The sequence below is a fragment of the Corythoichthys intestinalis genome, chromosome 16, assembly GCF_030265065.1.
Source record: "Corythoichthys intestinalis isolate RoL2023-P3 chromosome 16, ASM3026506v1, whole genome shotgun sequence".
NCBI lineage: Eukaryota > Metazoa > Chordata > Actinopteri > Syngnathiformes > Syngnathidae > Corythoichthys > Corythoichthys intestinalis.
This window is the reverse complement of record NC_080410.1, coordinates 40,229,230-40,249,260: the sequence shown is the minus strand read 5'-3', so window position 1 is coordinate 40,249,260 and position 20,031 is coordinate 40,229,230. Positions and strand designations below refer to the sequence as shown.

Below are 20,031 nucleotides of genomic sequence, written 5' to 3'. Positions count from 1 at the left end.
ATAGCATGTATTTAGTTTTTTCGAGATTTAGGGATAATTGATTTGCGTCGAACCATTCTTGCAATTTTGCTAGTTCTGCGTTTATTTGCTTGGAGAGACTTTTCAGGTCCTTTCCTGAACAAAAGATGTTGGTGTCGTCTGCAAAAAGTACAATTTTTAGTAGTTCAGATGCTTTGTATAAGTCATTTATGTATAGGATGAATAGTTTCGGTCCCAGAACGGAGCCTTGGAGCACGCCGCACGTGACCTGACGTCTATATGTTTTAGGTATCGATCCCCAAGCAAAACTATCGATACTTGGAATTAATATATTATATTTTCTTTGTCTATTTTTTGGGTATATTTTTGTGCACACTTTTTAAAAAATATTTTACGTTTAATATTTATTTTGTTTAATATTTATTTTTCTGTGAAATATATTCTTCCATATTGTTTTATGTTAAAAACAATTAAACGCTTGATTTCTCATGTTTTGTTGCTATTTATTTTTATTTTGTTAAAGGTCTGTTTCAATTATTTCAAAATCTGTTTGAAAATTGTGTTAGTAAAATAAAATTCAAAAACTGCAAGTGACTATTGTTTATTGGATTTGTTTTTAATGGTCTACCATTAGAGGGTGGTAACATGCTACTATTCATTCATTTTCCATGCCGCTTTTTCCTCACAAGTGTCGCGGAGGTGCTGGAGCCTATCCCAGCTGACTACGGGCAGTAGGCAGGGGACACCCTGAACTGGTTGCCAGCCAATCGCAGGGCACAAGGAGACATACAACCATTCATGCATACACTCATACCTACGGACAATTTAGAGTGTCCAATCAGCCTACCATGCATGTTTTTGGGATGTGGGAGGAAACCGGAGTTCCCGGAGAAAACCCACGCAGGCACGGGGAGAACATGCAAACTCCACACAGGAAGGCCGAAGCCCGGGATTGAACCCTTGATCTCAGAACTGTGCTAACCACTCAGCCACCGTGCCGCCACGCTACTATTAATTCGTTCTTTAATTAGATCAAAAATATTTAACTTAGATTAAAATTTGATCAAATACAACGTGTAGCAGGGAAATGTTCTGTGCATATGAATTTAAGGGCCATGGTTAAAGAGTGAGACCGACTAACCAGATTTTGTTGTTTATGGATTGGTTTGTGAGTTTGTAGGGAAACTGCTTTGCTAGTTATTAAAAGCAGCAGTTTTTCCATTGCAATGCATATTTGACACAAAGAGACTTTTAATAGTTTTTTAGTGCTTGCTGTAGTTGTACATGAGATATCATCAGAATGGCTGAAAACTCTGCAGGGTTGTATATACAGTGGGGCAAATAAGTAGTCAACCACCAATTGTGCAAGTTTTCCTACTTGAAAAGATTAGACAGGCCTGTAATTGTCAACATGGGTAAGCCCCAACCATGAGAGACAGAATGTGCAAAAAACCCTGAAGATCACATTGTTTGATTTTTAAAGAATTTATTTCCAAATTAGAGTGGAAAATAAGTATTTGGTCACCTACAAACAAGCAACATTTCTGGCTATCAAAGAGGTCTAAGTTCTTCTAACAAGGTCTAACGAGGCTCCACTCGTTACCTGTATTAATGGCACCTGTTTTAACTCATTATCGGTATAAAAGAAACCTGTCCACAACCTCAGGCAGTCACACTCCAAACTCCACTATGGCCAAGACCAAAGAGTTGTCGAAGGACACCAGAGACAAAATTGTAGACCTGCCCCAGGCTGGGAAGACTGAATCTGCAATAGGTAAAACTCTTGGTGTAAAGAAATCAACTGTGGGAGCAATTATTAGAAAATGGAAGACATACAAGACCACTGATAATCTCCCTTGATCTGGGGCTCCATGCAAGATCTCACCCCGTGGCGTCAAAATGATAACAAGAACGGTGAGCAAAAATCCCAGAACCACACGGGGGACCTAGTGAATGACCTATAGAGAGCTGGGACCACAGTAACAAAAGCGACTGTGCCGGTGTTTTCACACACAAACCGGAACACCGCGTGCGGCAAACACACACACGCAAAACAGATGCAGAGGGATATGATGGCAGCGCATTCAGAGGAAAATTAGTCCTTTACGAGGTGGAGATATAAACACTATTTCAAGTCATAATACTTGAAGTACAGTAGGCTATGTCTACTTGACCAGTTGTCTCAGGTTGTGACAGTTAGATTTAAAGCAGTAATGTGAAGTAATTTCATAACATGCCAAATAGGGTCACAATTGAAGTAATTAAACATTGTCCAACAAATAAAGCATGAAAAAATAATTTATATGTTGTATATTTGACAAAATAATCGCGTTTCCGAAGTTCGAGCCTGAAAGGGGACGAACCCGGAAGTGATACGTCACACCGGGAACAGCGATGGCAGCTCCATACATGCGGCCGCCATACAAAGCCCTTCAAACAATGATTCAAACAGCGATACAAGCGATAGATCAAGCGCAAGGGAGGAGATCCGAGTTTTTGAAGAGTTGGAGGAAGAAGAGGAGGTTGGAATTTTATGTTGGACCTAACATGTATTAGCCAGATGCTAATCAGGATGCAAACAATGTGCCTAGACTACCTGACATGGAATGGATACAAGACCCATCGAGATTACAAGATTGGTAAGATATAGGCTGTTATTATTTTCATGATTTGAAGATGCAGGCATTTGCACATAATTTTATGTTTTTGTCTATCTGATGCAGGGCTGGCCCAGCCTATACGCAGACTATGCAGCTGCTTAGGGCCCCTGACCACTTGGGGGCCCCCAATCTGGCAATTGTTTTTTTTTTTAAACTACAGTTTGCTTTATTTGACTTTTGTGAGTTTTGATACTTGATTACAAGCTTAAAAAAATAAAAGTTCTTCCTTAACTTCTTTCTTTCCTCTTTTAGAAAAAGGTTTGGCGCTATCTACTGTAAGTACTAACAATCATTTGGGGTGAGACGTTTTAAGTATACAGTGCAACAAAATCTGATTAATATACAAAATATGGACGTATGGGTTGGATTGCATGTATGGGTTCCACAGTATACTGTGACAAAATGGTGGGCCAAAAATACGGGCCCCTTTACATTATTTTGCTTAGGGCCCCCAAATGGCCTGGGCCGGCCCTGATCTGATGACATTGTTAAAACAAAAAATCAGACTTCATGTTCATTTTGGCAGATCCGGCAGCTCTAGTGCATATAAAATAATAATATAAAAACGTTGGGGGGAAAGAAGGAGATGAGTCGTTGATGGCTTTCTCCACTTTATTGTGGCAACAATAAGAAAACAAAATAATGGCGGACTGCCGCCACATTCGACCGCGAAGTTTTGCTTCTCGCTGATCTCCTCCTCGCCTCCTACTACTCCAGCGTCTCTTAAACGGATCGTGCATAGTGTCTTGTTATGAGCTTTTTGTTTACAAATGTATCGAACACACGACGTGCTGACAACTTTGTTTCTGTGTTAACACAAGGAGCTAACAGTAAGAACACAGCTCGGCACAGCTCTCGGCAGGAAGTCTAATGGCGTGAGGAAATGTAGTTTTTTCACACAAGCGAACAGATTACAAAGCACCACTTCAGTGTTGTCTCGAGACTACATTTCCCATGATTCACTGCGTGACCTGCGCACTCGCTGATTTGCTGCCAGACATTAAAAGCAACCCTTGTCACCTGTCAGCGGCTCTTGTACGTAAAACAAAAACTTGAAGGCTATCAAGCGATCACCGTGAAAGAAACGCCGAACCGTACAAATGCAATGCAATGCTTGAAGCATGAAGGTGGAAATACATAATACAAATACAAATAAATGTGCACAAACTCACTGGCGGTGTGTGTCTCTTACTGCAACGTGACCGTTAATTACTGCGACGCCGACCCGTTTATATGCCCATCCACACCCCTTTCCCGATTGACAGTGGATTAACCCTTTCGGACAAGATCGTAGATGACGCACAATTTAACCTAGCGAACGCAACAACAACTATGATCGGGGATTGCCACGAGTTAACATTCGGCTAACGTCGCTAGCTTATACTGTTCATTCCACAAAAGTTGGCAGCTCTGCTTTGACAAAGTCATCAGTCATCTATCCAAAAATCACACTTACTTTTTGGCAAATCCTTGATCATAAGCAGACCGGTTAAGGAAGCAGGCATCTTCGAAGTGTTTGCGGCAGAGAACACTACTCGGTGATGGCGTGAAATTTATTCGCTTCGTGCAAACGAAAGATGTCCATTTACGTGCCCTGCTATCCTTTGGCCACTCATACAACTTTTCGTTTGAGTGAGAACAAAACATCGCCACACACCGCCGTGGCATCTTACCGAGAAGCAATGCAACAAACAATACTGTTCTATGGCGGACTTCCCTTGCACTTCTAGGTGTGACGTAATTTCCGAAGATTTCCGAAGATTGCCAAAGAAAAGCATTTTCGTTGTCAAGGGCGTTGCTATGGGTTAAACAAAGAATCTGGAAGGGTTGCGTTAAAAAAAAAAAAAAACGAAAATATGCTTATAACTGTTTAGCCATTGATATTATTACAAAACATGGTTGGCCAACCTTACTTCACATTACTGCTTTAATTGATCAAACTCACTTTATATTGTCTACTGCTGATTGTTATTATATTGTTTACTGTTTATTTTTGTTGCACTTCAAGTGTAGGATAAAAATGTTGCTGGTGAGGTGCAATAAATATTACAAGGTTCTATAACACAACTACTGTACCTGTCTGTTCTTCTCTATTCAACTGACTCGAATACTGCTCAGAAAATTTCAAACTCTTTGACATACAACAACTTCTTTTTAAAGTAACGGAAAAAATTACTTTCCCTGGTAACTAGTTACTTTTACTATACAGGAAGTCGGACATCCGGGCATTTAATGACGTCACCAGCCACAACAATCCGCCGCCATATTGACAATGGAGCAAAAGACGAGTCACAAGCAATTGCTCTGTCGTGCATTGTAATACAAACGCGTTTAACTTTCATTTTATTTGTGGTCTTTTTTCCGTCGGAATGACTAAAAGTTGCTGTGTTGCGGGTCGTCACACAAGGAAGAGTTCGGAGCCGCATTTTCCGTTGACTATTTTCGCCTGTGGGAACCTAAATCCAAGCACATTTACGTTTGCAGCCGACATTTTATTACTGGTAAGTAAACTTTAATTTTTGCCCCAATTAGCTGCTAGGATTCAATAGACTAGGCAGTGGTTATTATTACCGTAACCGGCAACTCTCAAAGCATTATTTTTCTTTTGCCCTGAACTGCTCTGATTAGTCAATCGGTATATTTTTGGCCTGGTGGGAATTGGTTAGTTTGCCATGACGTGCTCATGGCTAAATAACGCTTGGAGGCGAATTACCGGTTACGGCAGAAATAATCACTTTGTATATACTACCAATTTTCTCAGTTCCACATAGTGCATATTCCACGTAAATGATAAAGGTAAACTTACTGGGTGACTTTATGAGGTAGTTGTAGACAGAAGTGTGGCAAGGGTCCCCGGGGGCCCCAGGCAACAAGCAACATGGGGCCCTTCGAGCGTGTGCAAGTAAGGGGGACAGTTGGACTTGGAACAATAGAAGAAAGAGTAGCAACACAAAAATACCACCAACGGATGCGGAGTCAGATTGGCCCTATGACCCACCAAATTCTAATTATTCCGTAAAAACCACTGATTGGTGGACTACCGACCGAAATGAGTATTAAATTTGCAAATAAAATTTTTAGGATTATTTTAGACGCATATATGTTATATTTTTCTTATAAAGTATTCGACGAGGAATACGATAGACCCATTAATAGACTTTTTGGGAAAAAAATCACCATTTCTTCAAGTAGTCACATGAATATTGAGGTGGCCTGTGAAAATCAACGTAAAACAACTCGGCAAGGACTTTCCAGAGAATACTTGGTGAGTCACTCTTTAAACAATCAAGTTGTATTAATAGCTGATTGGACTTTCTTAAACATGTATAATCTACGTGACATGGTTAGTGCTGATTGATGGACGGATGGGATCAATAACAGAATCATTAGATAATCTGCCAAATTGATCCTTGGTATTGAAACACTCCCTACGCTTGTCGCAGCGACAGTGCAGTAAAGCTGCGTGTGCTAAATCTGTTGGCCCTCTGGGGGCCCCTGCTGGCTGGGGGCCCTAGGCAATTGCCTGGTTTGCCTAATGGAACGCGACGCCTCTGGTTGTAGATGTTTCCGAACTCCACTGCAGGCCATTCCTTTGTTTATCCAGCTATCAGCTGCGACTTTGTATGGGCAGCTTTGTAAGCCAATAAACGCTAATTTTAAATTGCATCACCTCCTCGCGTCTGTTGGCAGTGACTCGTGATAATAGTAAGCCACGTTTAAGATGTTTTTAGGAAAAAGAACGCAAAACACACCTGAAATATAATAATTTCAGACGTTTGTCTATGGAATGTTTAGCTGTGCGTTCCCCCTTCACAAAATGGCGACACGTTGCTAAGCGAGGTGACGTCATCGTGACATCACGCCGACTTCCTCCATAGCGTAATTCAGTTACTAACTCAGTTACTTTTTGGAAGAAGTAGTGAGTAACTATAACTAATTACTTTTTTAAAGTAACGTGCCCAACACTGGCTGTCAGTGGCACTAAAACATGAATTTCACAGTCAAAATGGGTTAGACGTCTATCCTCGTCAGTTTTACAATTATTTTACAATTATTTGTTTTTCAACATTAACTCCGCATTTCCATTTTTTGGTCCTTTTTTTGAGCATTTTACTCTACACGACCATGGTGAGAGCAGGGTTGCGGTTAGTCACATGTCTCAGCGGGACGTAAGCCGGTTTCGGTGGCGTCCACTCCGGATGAAGACGTCGCTTATTAGTCACCGGCGGCAGCGACCAAAGAGGAGGAGAAGTAGAGGGAGCGCCTCCCCGTTCCCATGCCGATTGGCTGCCGGCTTTAGCTGGGCTCGCCTCCTTCCCACAGACGGTCTCCGAGCTCAGGGCGGGGCTCACACGCTCAAACCCGGCGCAAGAAAAACTTGGGCCAGGTCGATGCATGGAGCAGTGTGGGAAGTCTGTGTCCGACAGTCGGAAGCAGAGACGCGGACAGCCTGGTTTTATCCTCCAGGGACGCCGGTGCGGTTGAGCAGCGTGGCCGGATTTGACGACGCGGCACCGGGGAAGGATTTGTGGCGACGCCGGAGGAGGAAGCGAGAATCCTGCCGGGGCTGCCGGTGGTGCTGTGGGGAGGGAAAAGCAACCCAGAAGAAGCGTTCATTTCCTGCATGTAACTTGTCAGGATGATGTGACAAGTCCCGAAGGAGAACGCGGAAATCGGATTTATTTCCCCGCCGCTGGAGATCACCCGAGCCGCCGGCTTTGAAGGGTGAGTTGCGGCTACGAATCCACCCACCGCGATGATGGTCACGCGAGGAAAAGGACCGAGCCTCCTCTTCCTCATCCAGTCTGATGGTTTATTTATTTATTCGGTGTATGACGTGTGGATTTTTTTTTCAGTACACAGTAAAGGGGAAGTAGCAGGTTTATTTTATTTTCCCTTCATCTGAAAAGTGCTTTCGCGAGCCAGTCAGTTGACTTAAAAGACTTTGGAAAAAGGTTGTTTTTGTAACAGCAGAGGGGAATGTTGTGTAAAGGAATGAGGAATGCTGCTGAATAATCATCACGGGGTGAAGTCACGCCATCATCCTCGTCGTCCCCCTCCCACTCCATCACCTTCTCCTCCCTCCTCATAGTCGTTTTCATCATCATCCTTAAGGTCCCAGCACCATTGAGTCTGAATTTCACATGAGAACAATCTCTGAACAAAAATCACACAAAAACTACATACAGTGGGTCAAATAAGTATTTAGTCAACCACTAATTGTGCAAGTTCTCCTACTTGAAAATATTACAGAGGCCTGTAATTGTCAACATGGGTAAGCCTCAACCATGAGAGACAGAATGTGGAAAAAAACAGAAAATCGCATTGTTTGATTTTTAAAGAATTTATTTGAAAATCATGGTGGAAAATAAGCATTTGGTCAATACCAAAAGTTCATCTCAATACTTTGTTATGTGCCCTTTTTTGGCAATAACGGAGGCCAAGCGTTTTCTGTAACCTTTCACAAGCTTTTCACACACTGTTGCTGGTATTTTGGCCCATTCTCCATGCAGATCTCCTCTAGAGCAGTGATGTTTTGGGGCTGTCGTTGGGCAACACAGACTTTCAACTCCCTCCACAGATTTTCTATGGGGTTGAGATCTGGAGACTGGCTAGGCCATTCCAGGACCTTGAAATGCTTCTTACGAAGCAACTCCTTTGTTGCCCTGGCTGTGTGTTTGGGATCATTGTCATGCTTAAAGACCCAGCCATGTCTCATCTTCAATGCCCTTACTGATGGAAGGAGATTTTCACTCAAAATCTCTCGATACATGGCTCCATTCATTCTTTCCTTCACACAGATCAGTCGTCCTGGTCCCTTTGCAGAAAAATAGCGCCAAAGCATGATGTTTCCACCCCCATGCTTCACAGTGGGTATGGTGTTCTTCGGATGCAATTCAGCATTCTTTCTCCTCCAAATGCGACAACCTGTGTTTCTACCAAAAAGTTTTATTTTGGTTTCATCTGACCATAACACATTCTCCCAGTCCTATTCAGGATCATCCAAATGCTCTCTAGCGAACCGCAGACGGGCATGGACGTGTACGGGCTTCAGCAGGGGGACACGTCTGGCAGTGCAGGATTTGAGCCCCTGGCGGCGCATTGTGTTACTGATAGTAGCCTTTGTTACTGTGGTCCCAGCTCTCTGTAGGTCATTCACTAGGTCCCCCCGTGTGTTTCTGGGATTTTTGCTCACCGTTCTTGTTATCATTTTGACGCCACGGGGTGAGATCTTGCATGGAGCCCGAGATAGAGGGAGATTATCAGTGGTCTTGTATGTCTTCCATTTTGTAATAATTGCTCCCACAGTTGATTTCTTTACACCAAGCGTTTTACGTATTGCAGATTCAGTCTTCCCAGCCTGGTGCAGGTCTACAATTTTGTCACTGGTGTCCTTCGACAGCTCTTTGGTCTTGACCATTGTGGAGTTTGGAGTGTGACTGACTTAGGTTGTGGACAGGTGTCTATTATACCGATAATGAGTTAAAACAGGTGCCATTAATACAGGTAATGAGTGGAGCCTCGTTAGACCTCTTTGACAGCCAGAAATCTTGCTTGTTTGTAGGTGACCAAATACTTATTTTCCACTCTAATTTGGAAATTAAAAATCAAACAATGTGATCTTCTGTTGTTTTTTCCACATTATGTCTCTCATGGTTGAGGTTTACCCATGTTGACAATTACAGGCCTCTCTAATCTTTTCCAGTAGGAGAACTTGCACAATTGGTGGTTGACTAAATACTTATTTGCCCTACTGTATATAGTTGAGCTCAATCGTGCACTAATAGGAGAGAATTGAATTTTTCTGCCTGTCACTATACGTCACTGGCGTAGATAGGCTAACAAATCTTAGTTCTTAATTTAGGGGTGTGACAAAATATTGAAATGGTGACATATCGTGATACTTTGTATCACAAAAGGTTATCGATATGCTCATGTCAAGAATCGAGATATCGTTTTAAAAAGGTGTCAATGTCTAAAAAAAAAAATAATAATAATAAAAAGGAACTAACAAGTTGCTACCAAAATCTTCCACCACAATAGTGTCTCAATTAACACTAAGGCTGCATTGACGGTGCACGACGCCAAATCCATTTAGACTGGGAACGTTCGTTCATTTGAAACCAGAGCATTCACAGTCATTCTGTCCGATTTTTAGGACATTTACAGGTTATTTCCTGTTGAGTTTGAGTCACTGCCTATTCATTTGGGTGATTCCCAGGTCATGTCCTGTTCTGTAACTCTAAATAAACAGGGAGAGACCCATAAAATACCCCAAAATCAACAGGAAGTAACTGAAAATTAACAGGTAAATGACCTTAAATAGCCTCAAATTACCTCATTGCCTGGCATTGGCTGCCACTGACGGCCATAGACGTTCAATCCGTTTGAAGTGGGAGGAATGTTCATTCGCTGCCACCCTCCCAGTTCAAATGAATTGGACGTCTACTAGTGATAATCTCATTCCAATTCACAGCAGACGCTTGTTTTTCTGTTTATTAGTTGTTTGTAGAATATTCTAGAATGATTTCCATACCAATGTATCGATAATCATTGTATTGCCATATGGTCAGATCATCGTTATCGTGAGCTTTGTATCGCAAATCGTATCGTGAGGAAATTCCCACTCAAATCTTAATTATAGTTTTCCCACAGTGCACCTGATGATCTCTTATCGAACACAAACTAGTTAGGAATGACTGCTTTAAGGCCTAAAGGCAAGAGTGGGAAGAAAAAGCAGCCATGTGCTTCCCATATTGGGTCGTTTGAACCTAACTTTTGATTCCTGCTTCGTTCGTTTGAATTATGCTTCCAGGTGGGCAGTGATTCCTCCCCTTCCCCGCCGCGGTTTATTAGAAACTGCTGAGTTATTTTGGCAGACGTGACACAGGAGCACATGGGCCTGAAACCTTATCACACTGGAGGAAGGGGAGGGAGCTCATAGCTGGGCATGATGTAACCGCACCGATAAAGCCGAACGCAAACTGGACCACCACGCTGATATCGGGGAGTCTACACATGTGTTGACTGGTTGGTATGTGAGAGTTTTTTTTTTTTCCAGGGGTCTGCCCAGCTAGTTGTGCCCGCATGTCTCCTGGCACGCTGTCAGACCGTCTGCCCGCTTGTCTCGCCAAGTTCACCCAACACTTGTTTACACCGCGTATTACAGCATGGAACTAGTTTGGTTCATTTTGGTGCGGTACACAACTGTTGGCATTGTCATTGTCAAAAGCAATGAAGGGTAGAAGTATCTGATATGTATTGAAGTATCTGTTACAGTGGGGCAAATAAGTATTTAGTCAACCACTAATTGTGCAAGTTCTCCCACTTGAAAATATTCGAGAGGCCTGTAATTGTCAACATGGGTAAACCTCAACCATGAGAGACAGAATGTGGAAAAAAAACCTCAGAAAATCACATTGTTTGATTTTTAAAGAATTATTTGCAAATCATGGTGGAAAATAAGTATTTGTTCAATACCAAAAGTTCATCTCAATACTTTGTTATGTACCCTTTGTTGGCAATAACGGAAGCCAAACGTTTTCTATAACTCTTCACAAGCTTTTCACACACTGTTGGTGGTATTTTGGCCCATTCCTCCATTCCTCTAGAGCAGTGATGTTTTGGGGCTGTCGTCGGGCAACACGGACTTTCAACTCCCTCCACAGATTTTCTATGAGGTTGAGATCTGGAGACTGGCTAGGCCACTCCAGGACCTTGAAATGCTTCTTACGAAGCCACTCCTTTGTTGCCCTGGCTGTGTGTTTGGGATCATTGTCATGGTGAAAGACCCAGCCACGTCTCATCTTCAATGCCCTTGCTGATGGAAGGAGATTTTCACTCAAAATCTCTTGATACATGGCCCCATTCATTCTTTCCTTCACACAGATCAGTCGTCCTGGTCGCTTTGCAGAAAAACAGCCCCTAAGCATGATGTTTCCACCCCCATGCTTCACAGTGGGTATGGTGTTCTTCGGATGCAATTCAATATTCTTTCTCCTCCAAACACGAGAACCTGTGTTTCTACCAAAAAGTTCTATTTTGTTTTCATCTGACCATAATACATTCTCCCAGTCCTATACAGGATCATCCAAATGCTCTCTAGCGAACCACAGACGGGCCTGGACGTGTACTGGCTTCAGCAGGGGGACACGCCTGGCAGTGCAGGATTTGAGTCCCTGGCAGGGCATTGTGTTATTGATAGTAGCCTTTGTTACTGTGGTCCCAGCTCTCTGTAGGTCATTCACTAGGTCCCCCCGTGTGGTTCTGGGATTTTTAGTCACCGTTCTTGTTATCATTTTGACGCCACGGGGTGAGATCTTGCATGGAGCCCCAGATCGAGGGAGATTATCAGTGGTCTTGTATAGAGGCGTGTGCGACATGTCCGATTCATAGATTATTCGCGATCCGGCCGTGGAAGATTCGAGAATGATTCATAAACATCCAAATTCCGATTATTGAATTATACCAGGTAAAGCGGAAATAAAACCCAGTCAGCGCGGTCATTAGGACGCCGCGGTCTTCGGGACGCAATGAGGAATGGACCGAGAGTAAATTTCTTGCTCAACTCATGCCGCTCGATTAAAAAAAAAAAAAAAAAAAAATCATACCTGGCTGCGGCCGACAGCCGCTACAAACAGCGACCGGTTGCTAGTTGCTACAAACATACGGCAACATATGGCTATGGTAGATAGATATCACATATTGTAGAACTAGATGTGAAATGACAGACGACTACAGCGTTGGAATATATACAAAGAACTAGATGCGAAATGACAGACTTGCCGCAAGCTTAAAGCAGTAGATTCTCTAGAAGGCTCTGTTGTAGCGAACCTAATTGCTTTTTATCTAAAATATCCCTAAATCGGCAAAATCTTGACTTCAATCTATCTTTAAATGATGAAACAGTTTTAAAACTTTGACATGTCGAAAGTAGACCGATGGGAAATTATGGAACAACGGGAACAATTTTAACAACTTTAACGGTTGATTCACAACAATAAATTAAATGAATGTAGTTTAAAGCTTTTGATACAGAATGGGGACTTGAATATTTTATTTACTGTTTTTAACTGTTAACTTGATACTAAAATAGTTTGGTTTAGCCTGAGAGGATTTTTGAACAATTTTGGAACTAATGTACAAAACATTAAAAGTGTTGTGGGGTGCATCAATAATCGATTTATAATCGAATCGGAGCCTCTGAATCGTAATCGTAATCGAATCGTTAGGTGCTCAAAGATTACCAACTCTAGTCTTGTATGTCTTCCATTTTCTAATAATTGCTCCCACAGTTGATTTCTTTACACCAAGCGTTTTACCTATTGCAGATTCAGTCTTCCCAGCCTGGTGCAGGTCTACAATTTCTTCTCTGGTGTCCTCTGACAGCTCTTTGGTCTTGGTCATAGTGGAGTTTGGAGTTTGACTGACTGAGGTTGTGGACAGGTGTGTTTTATACCGATAATGAGTTAAAACAGGTGCCATTAATACAGGTAACGAGTGGAGCCTCGTTAGACCTCGTTAGAAGAAGTTAGACCTCTTTAACAGCCAGAAATCTTGCTTGTTTGTAGGTGACCAAATAGTTATTTTCCACTAATTCTAATTTGGAAATAAATTCTTTAAAAATCAAAAAATGTGACTTTCTGCCCCCCCCCCTCCCCCCCCATTCACACACACACACACATTCTGTCTCTCATGGTTGAGGTTTACCCATGTTGACAATTACAGGCCTCTCTAATCTTTTCAAGTAGGAGAACTTGCACAATTGGTGTTGACTAAATACTTATTTGCCCCACTGTATCTGATATGTCAAGTGTCAAGTTTTCTGGTTGCGTGAAAGGCAACGATTTTGCAGGATTTCTCTTCTTTTTTGATACATTCTCGACAAATGTCTGTGCTGGTTTGGTTGATCGTGTGCTTTTCCAATGTCAAAAGTCTTTATGTGTACTTCCTGGCAAGGATTATATAGGATTTCTGTGCCACACATGCTTCTTTTCTTGGATTCAACTAAAACGTGCCTGCCAGACTGAGAATTTTTGGTTTGTAACATTGTTTGCATATGAAACGTCAAAATTCTTTAAAAAGTACTAACCATCCCACTCTTTGGAACTCTGGAAATCGGGTATTGCAACATACAGTGTATCACAAAAGTACACCCCTTGCATTTCTGCAGATATTTAAGTATATCTTTTCATGGGACGACACTGACAAAATGACACTTTGACACAATGAAAAGTACCGTATATTTGAATTTTAAGTTTTTTAAAATAAGCCCCCTACAGATCGGGCCCTTGTCCCATCAACCTATAGTGACATCTATGCGTCATCGTTGACGAAAACAACACTGGTCACAATTATTACTTTTGTGGATAAATAACAGATACAAAGTGGTGGGATTCAAGTAACTGTCACCCTACTCCAAGTAATTTTAATCCAATTATCTGATCATGTTATGCGTGAAAGGAAAATGAAGATGAATGCCAGCTCCTGCAGGATCTTTTTTAACCAAACAAAGTCAGCCTGCTCAAATGCTTGGTTTGGTTGAGTTCATTTTATTATAGCATCTAAACCGAACACATGTCAAGGTATGGCATCATCTCAAGCAGGGAAGGACAGACTTCCAAATAAGTTGAACATAATGCATGAATGGACTTTGCTTTCGTGCACGATTGTTTGCATTTCCATTCCATCATCTGTCTGGTTGTCTTGCCAAGGTCACCCTACTGTTGTTTAGACCACCCGTTCGTCTCGTCTGGTTCAGTTAAGTTCACCGTGCTACACAATTGTTTCCATTTCTGTTGTAAAAAGATCATTTTTGCTCAAGATATGGCCAATAGGGTTGTTCCGATCATGTTTTTTTGCTCCCGATCCGATCCCGATCGTTTTAGTTTGAGTATCCGCCGATCCCGATATTTCCCGATCTGATTGCTTTTTTTTTTGCTCCCGATTCAATTCCAATCATTCCCGATAATTTTTCCCGATTATATACATTTTGGCAATCCATTAAGAAAAAAATGAATAAAACTCGGACGAATATATACATTCAACATACAGTACATAAGTACTGTATTTGTTTATTATGACAATAAATCCTCAAGATGGCATTTACATTATTAAATTCTTTCTGTGAGAGGGAACCACGGATAGAAAGGCTTGTGACTTTGTATATTGTGACTAAATATTGCCATCTAGTGTATATGTTGAGCTTTCAGTAAATGATACTGTACCCATGGCCAAATGCATCATGGGAAGTGGAACCATGACTGTGCGTAGTGCTACCAATTGATATATCTTCTCTGCGTTAGGAAATAACATAAGGTGTTAAGAAAAAGATCAATTTCTACCTTGCTTCCCCACATTGCTTCCCATTATATTCCTAATCGTAGGGAGAGGGATTGTAAGGTTTTAGCCAATTAAAAAAAGGCTCCAAAGGCTGCCAAAATTCACTCTACTGATTTTACGCTGCCTTTCAGCACTATATATAGGTAAAAAGGCACCATTACAGATTGAACGCGACAATGAGTGGGTCGTGCAACGCATGCATTAATTGCGTTAAATATTTTAACGTGATACATTTTTTAAAAAATTAATTACCGCCGTTATCGAGATAAATTTGATAACCCTACCTTAAGCCTAAACTAAAGACTCTAGATGAGTGTAACATATTATGTCTGTAACGTTAAATACGATTAGAAAACGATTTAATTAAAAAATATATATATACAGTATTTTTAAAAAAGGCATGGCCGATATTTTTTTGCCGATTCCGATACTTTGAAAATGACGTGATCGGATGCCGATCGATCGGGACATCTCTAATGCCCAATGTTGTCTATCTCCAATTGCCGTGTTGTGTTCAATGTTATCAAATTATCTGATTGGGTCACTGTGAGGAAGAATTAAAGCAATGCCCTGCAAGACATCCATAATCTTTACACGCTCAAACCCCTGCATCCACTTAACCTTCCTGCCTTTAAGCGAGGGAGCGGTCGCCAGTCCACATTGTTATTCGCTACGTCTGACCACATTGATGTGATAAAGATGAGGACTTACAAAACAGTACCTTGGCGGGTCGCGCTGCGCTGGAAGGTTGGATGGAAACGTGGCCCTACGGAGTGCATTCGAAAGTGATTTTGTACGAGTCCATCCGCCTCAATACTTTGTGATAAGCGGCCTAATGGCTTCAAGATGACGACTTGCGGGAATCATCTCGCTTTGGTGCTCCGGTTATGATAGGACGCAGACGTCATTATTGCAAGGGTTATTTTCTAGGAAGGAGATTTTGAAGGTTGCGTGATTGGATCAGAACCGTTTCATGTGGGCTTTATAGTATCTTGAAATAAAGTGTGTCCTATACTTATTAGGACGATACAATTTGCGGTACAAGGCTCATGATAATGATTATCTCACGATTTGGCGATACAAAAGTTATCGATACATGGGTCAGGACTCGGAGATCATTTTACAAGAGACATGTGCCGATTACCGGTTTCAAGGTATACAGTGGTATGAAAACATCAAGGTTTTAAAACGGCTAAAAATTCCGTCATACCGTCCCTAAGGTATTAGCTATTATTTTTTTAATGTCCTGAAAATGGATAGAGAAATCCCTCGCTTGCAGCTGTAAGGCTCAACCATCCCCCACCGGTTGTTGCTCAGTGTCAGTAAGTCAGCTGTGCTACACGATTGCTGGAGGAGGTGAAACTCCTGAACTTTTTCCCCCATCAAAGAAAAAAATATCGCTGGTACGGGAATACTTCGGCAACAGAGAAGTTACAGACGGTCGCGGCTTAGAGGAGGAGGGCCAACCGACATGTAAAATATGTTTTATGTTGTTGTATGACAAAATATCGAAATGGTGATATATCGTGATACTTTGTATTAGGGTTGTTCCGATCATGTTTTTTTGCTCCCGATCCGATCCCGATCGTTTTAATTTGAGTATCTGCCGCTCCCGATATTTCCCGATCCGATTGCTTTTTTTTGCTCCCAATTCAATTCCAATCATTCCCGATAAATTTTCCCGATCATATACATTTTGGCAATGCATTAAGAAAAAAATGAATAAAACTCAGACGAATATATACATTAAACATACAGTACATAAGTACTGTATTTGTTTATTATGACAATAAATCCTCAAGATGGCATTTACATTATTAACATTCTTTCTGTGAGAGGGCTCCACAGATAGAAAGACTTGTAATTCTTAAAGGATAAATGTGACTTTGTATATTGAGACTAAATATTGCCATCTAGTGTATTTGTTGACCTTTCAGTAAATGATACTGTAGCCATGCTCAAATGCATGATGGGAAGTGCAACCATGACTGTGCGTACTGCTACCAATTGATATATCTTCTCTGCGTTGGGAAATAACATAGGGTGTAAAGAAAAATATCAATCACTACCTTGCTTCCCCACATTGCTCCCCACGATATTTCTAATCATTAGGGAGAGCGATTGTAAGGCTTAAGCCAATTAAAAAAAGGCTCCAAAGGCTGCCAAAATTCACTCTACTCATTTTACGCTGCCTTTTAGCTCTCTATATAGGTAAAACGGCGCCATTACAGATTCAGCGCGACAATGCGTGAGTGGGTCGTGCAGCGCATGCATTAATTGCGTTACATATTTTAACGTGATACATTTTTTAAAAAATTAATTACCGCCATTATCGGGATAAATTTGATAACCCTACCTTAAGCCTGAACTAGACTCTGGATGAGTGTAACATATTATGTCTGTAACGTTAAATACAATTAGAAAACGATTTAATAAAAAAAAAAATAAAATAAAAAAAGGCCTGTCCGATATTTTTTTGCCGATTCCGATACTTTGAAAATGAAGTGATCGGACCCGATCGATCGGTAAAAATGTCAGCTGTGTGAAATCATTTCACCTTAAAGGACGACAAAGACGAAGAGGCAGGGAGCAACATATGCCACATTAAAGTCAAGCGTAGTGGTAAAGCTGTAAGAAGTTTTAATACAACCAACCTAATCAAGCATTTAGCGAAATACCACCACAAACAATATGAGGAGTATGTTAAGAAAACCGAAGACAAAAAGAAAGGTCCTACGCAACTAACACTGGCAGAAACTTTTGCTATGCGTGACAAACTGGCACTCGACAGTCCCAAAGCCCAGGGAATAACAGGAGTCATTGCCGAAGAATTCATTCTGGATGACGAGCCATTATCTCACGTGAGTAAAGACGCACCATCCAACACGCGATTCGGCCGTGGAAGATTCGAGAACGATTCACAAACATCCAAATTCCGATTATTGAAATATGTCAAGTAAAGCGGAACTAATACACAGCGCGGTCATCAGGACGCAATGAGAAACTGACCGCATTGCATCCCGAAAGTAAACATAACTTGTCTTAGACCCGGGTAATGCCAATGCTCAACTCACGGCTTTAGCTCAACTCATGCCGCTGGATAAAAAACACAAGAATAACTGGCTGCTGCTGATAGCCGCTACAAACTACATCAACGTCGTTTTACTGGAGATAATAGATATCATATGTATATAGAACCAGATGCTACACGACAGACTCGACTGCGTTGGCAACATTGAAGTATTGTAAACCAGATGCGTTAGTAAACAGCCGCCATCTTAAAGCAGAAGACTTCCCTAGTAGGCTGTTGTGAACCTTCCAAGCAAACCTAATTAACTTTTTATCTAAAATACTCCTAAATCGGCAAAATCTTGACTTGAATCTATCTTCAAAACAGTTTTAAAACTTTCACATGTCGAAAGTAGACAGAAGGGAAATTATGGAATAACGGGAGCAATTATAACAACTTTAACAGTTGATTCGCAAAATTAAATGAATTGAATGTAGTTTAAAGTTCCTGATACAGAATGGGGACTTGAGTATTTTATTTACTGTTTTAAAATGTTAACTTGATACTGAAATAGTCGTTTTTTTAAACCTGAGAGGCTTTTTATACAATTTTTGTAACTAATGCACGAAACATTAAAAGCATCTAATAGCTTGGGGGATTTGTGGGATTTTCGACTGAGGTTGTTGGTGTGTTTTGCTTTTTTAAGACAGTTTACAATATTATTTGCACGTTTTACTGACTGACTATGCCATTTCTGTTTGTTATTTATAATGTTTTGTGTTTGTCACTGAATAAACAGGTCAGTTTCTTGTTACCCACCGTTGTGTGTTATTCAAACTCATCTAATTCAGCTGGCTCGTTGTTATCAAGAGTACTAAAACCTTTTTCAACATGAGTCTGACAACTAAGTAAGGAGGCTAAATAACTTTAAACTTTAACTCATGCTCAGATAGGGCGGTATCGGTATCGGCTAGTATCAGTATCGGATCGGAAGTGCAAAACAATATCGGTATCGGATCGGAAGTGCAAAAACCTGGATCGGGACATCCCTGAATTAAAAGATAAATGTGAGTACAATGCCAGTTCTCTTTGCATTGAGCGCTTTTTTGTGAACATTTTTTTTTTTGAGAGATAGGAATATTATTTTTGTTGTGCTTTCACTAAATGATACTGTAGCGACCTAAATGTTCTTAACTTCCCAAATGCATGATGGGAATTTGGGCAACCATGAGTCACAATGGTGGCTACAAACGGTATATCTTCTCTGCGTTGTGTGCAATACATAGTGTTAAGATAAAGATCATCTCCAGTCATTCTTCCCCATTTTCCGCACCACAATAATTATAACTGTTGTGTTTGAAATGCTACAGCTTATACCAATGAATAGCGCGACTCCAATGAATGTCTCGCTTGACCACTTTCTTCCTCACTGCTCAATCTGACAATGCCGGTCACATTGAAAATAACAGCGGCCCCTTGGGGGTGCCGGTAACACTTGCATCCACTCCACTTGCTTAGCTCTCAATATACTTCAAACGGTGCCATTGTAGTCTGTTCGCGGCAATGCTTGAGTGGTTCGTCCTGCGCATGCGTTAATTGCGTTAAATATTTTAACGTGATTAATTTTAAAAATTAATTACCGCCCGTTCACGCGTTAATTTTGACAGCCCTAGTATATTTATAATTGCTCTTTACCTATTAAAAAATGTTTTATCCGATTACTCGATTAATCGATAGAATTTTCAGTTGATTTGTAGCAGCAGCCCTAATGCGGAGGGTGGCTGCCGAGGAGGCAATACCCCCAATATGATTTTGCATTTATACAAAATGAAAGGTTAGTAAAGTCTTGAACGTTTCCCACCAGCTACGAGAGTGAACTCCAGCATGTTTAGTGTGTCTAGCGGTGGTAAAACATGTGGTGTTTTTTTCTCTCTGGCAATTGAGTTGAGAGTGTGTATGTATAATGTAGGGGTGCACGGTATCCATTTTCTGAAACAGATACCGATATCGATAACTTCCTGCTCCTCAAAGCCGATACGG

General features: G+C 41.2%; 1 protein-coding gene across 3 annotated transcripts in view; it reads left to right on the top strand.

Annotated features, from left to right (window-relative positions):
- Nucleotides 1-6,973: 6,973 nt before the first annotated feature.
- Nucleotides 6,974-20,031, top strand: part of rhbdf1a (rhomboid 5 homolog 1a (Drosophila)) — a 129,471-nt gene continuing 116,413 nt past the window's right edge. For all 3 annotated transcript variants that reach the window (XM_057860712.1, XM_057860711.1, XM_057860713.1), the window contains exon 1: nt 6,974-7,364. The gene's annotated coding sequence lies outside the window, so the exon portion shown is untranslated. The remainder of the gene's footprint in view (nt 7,365-20,031) is intronic.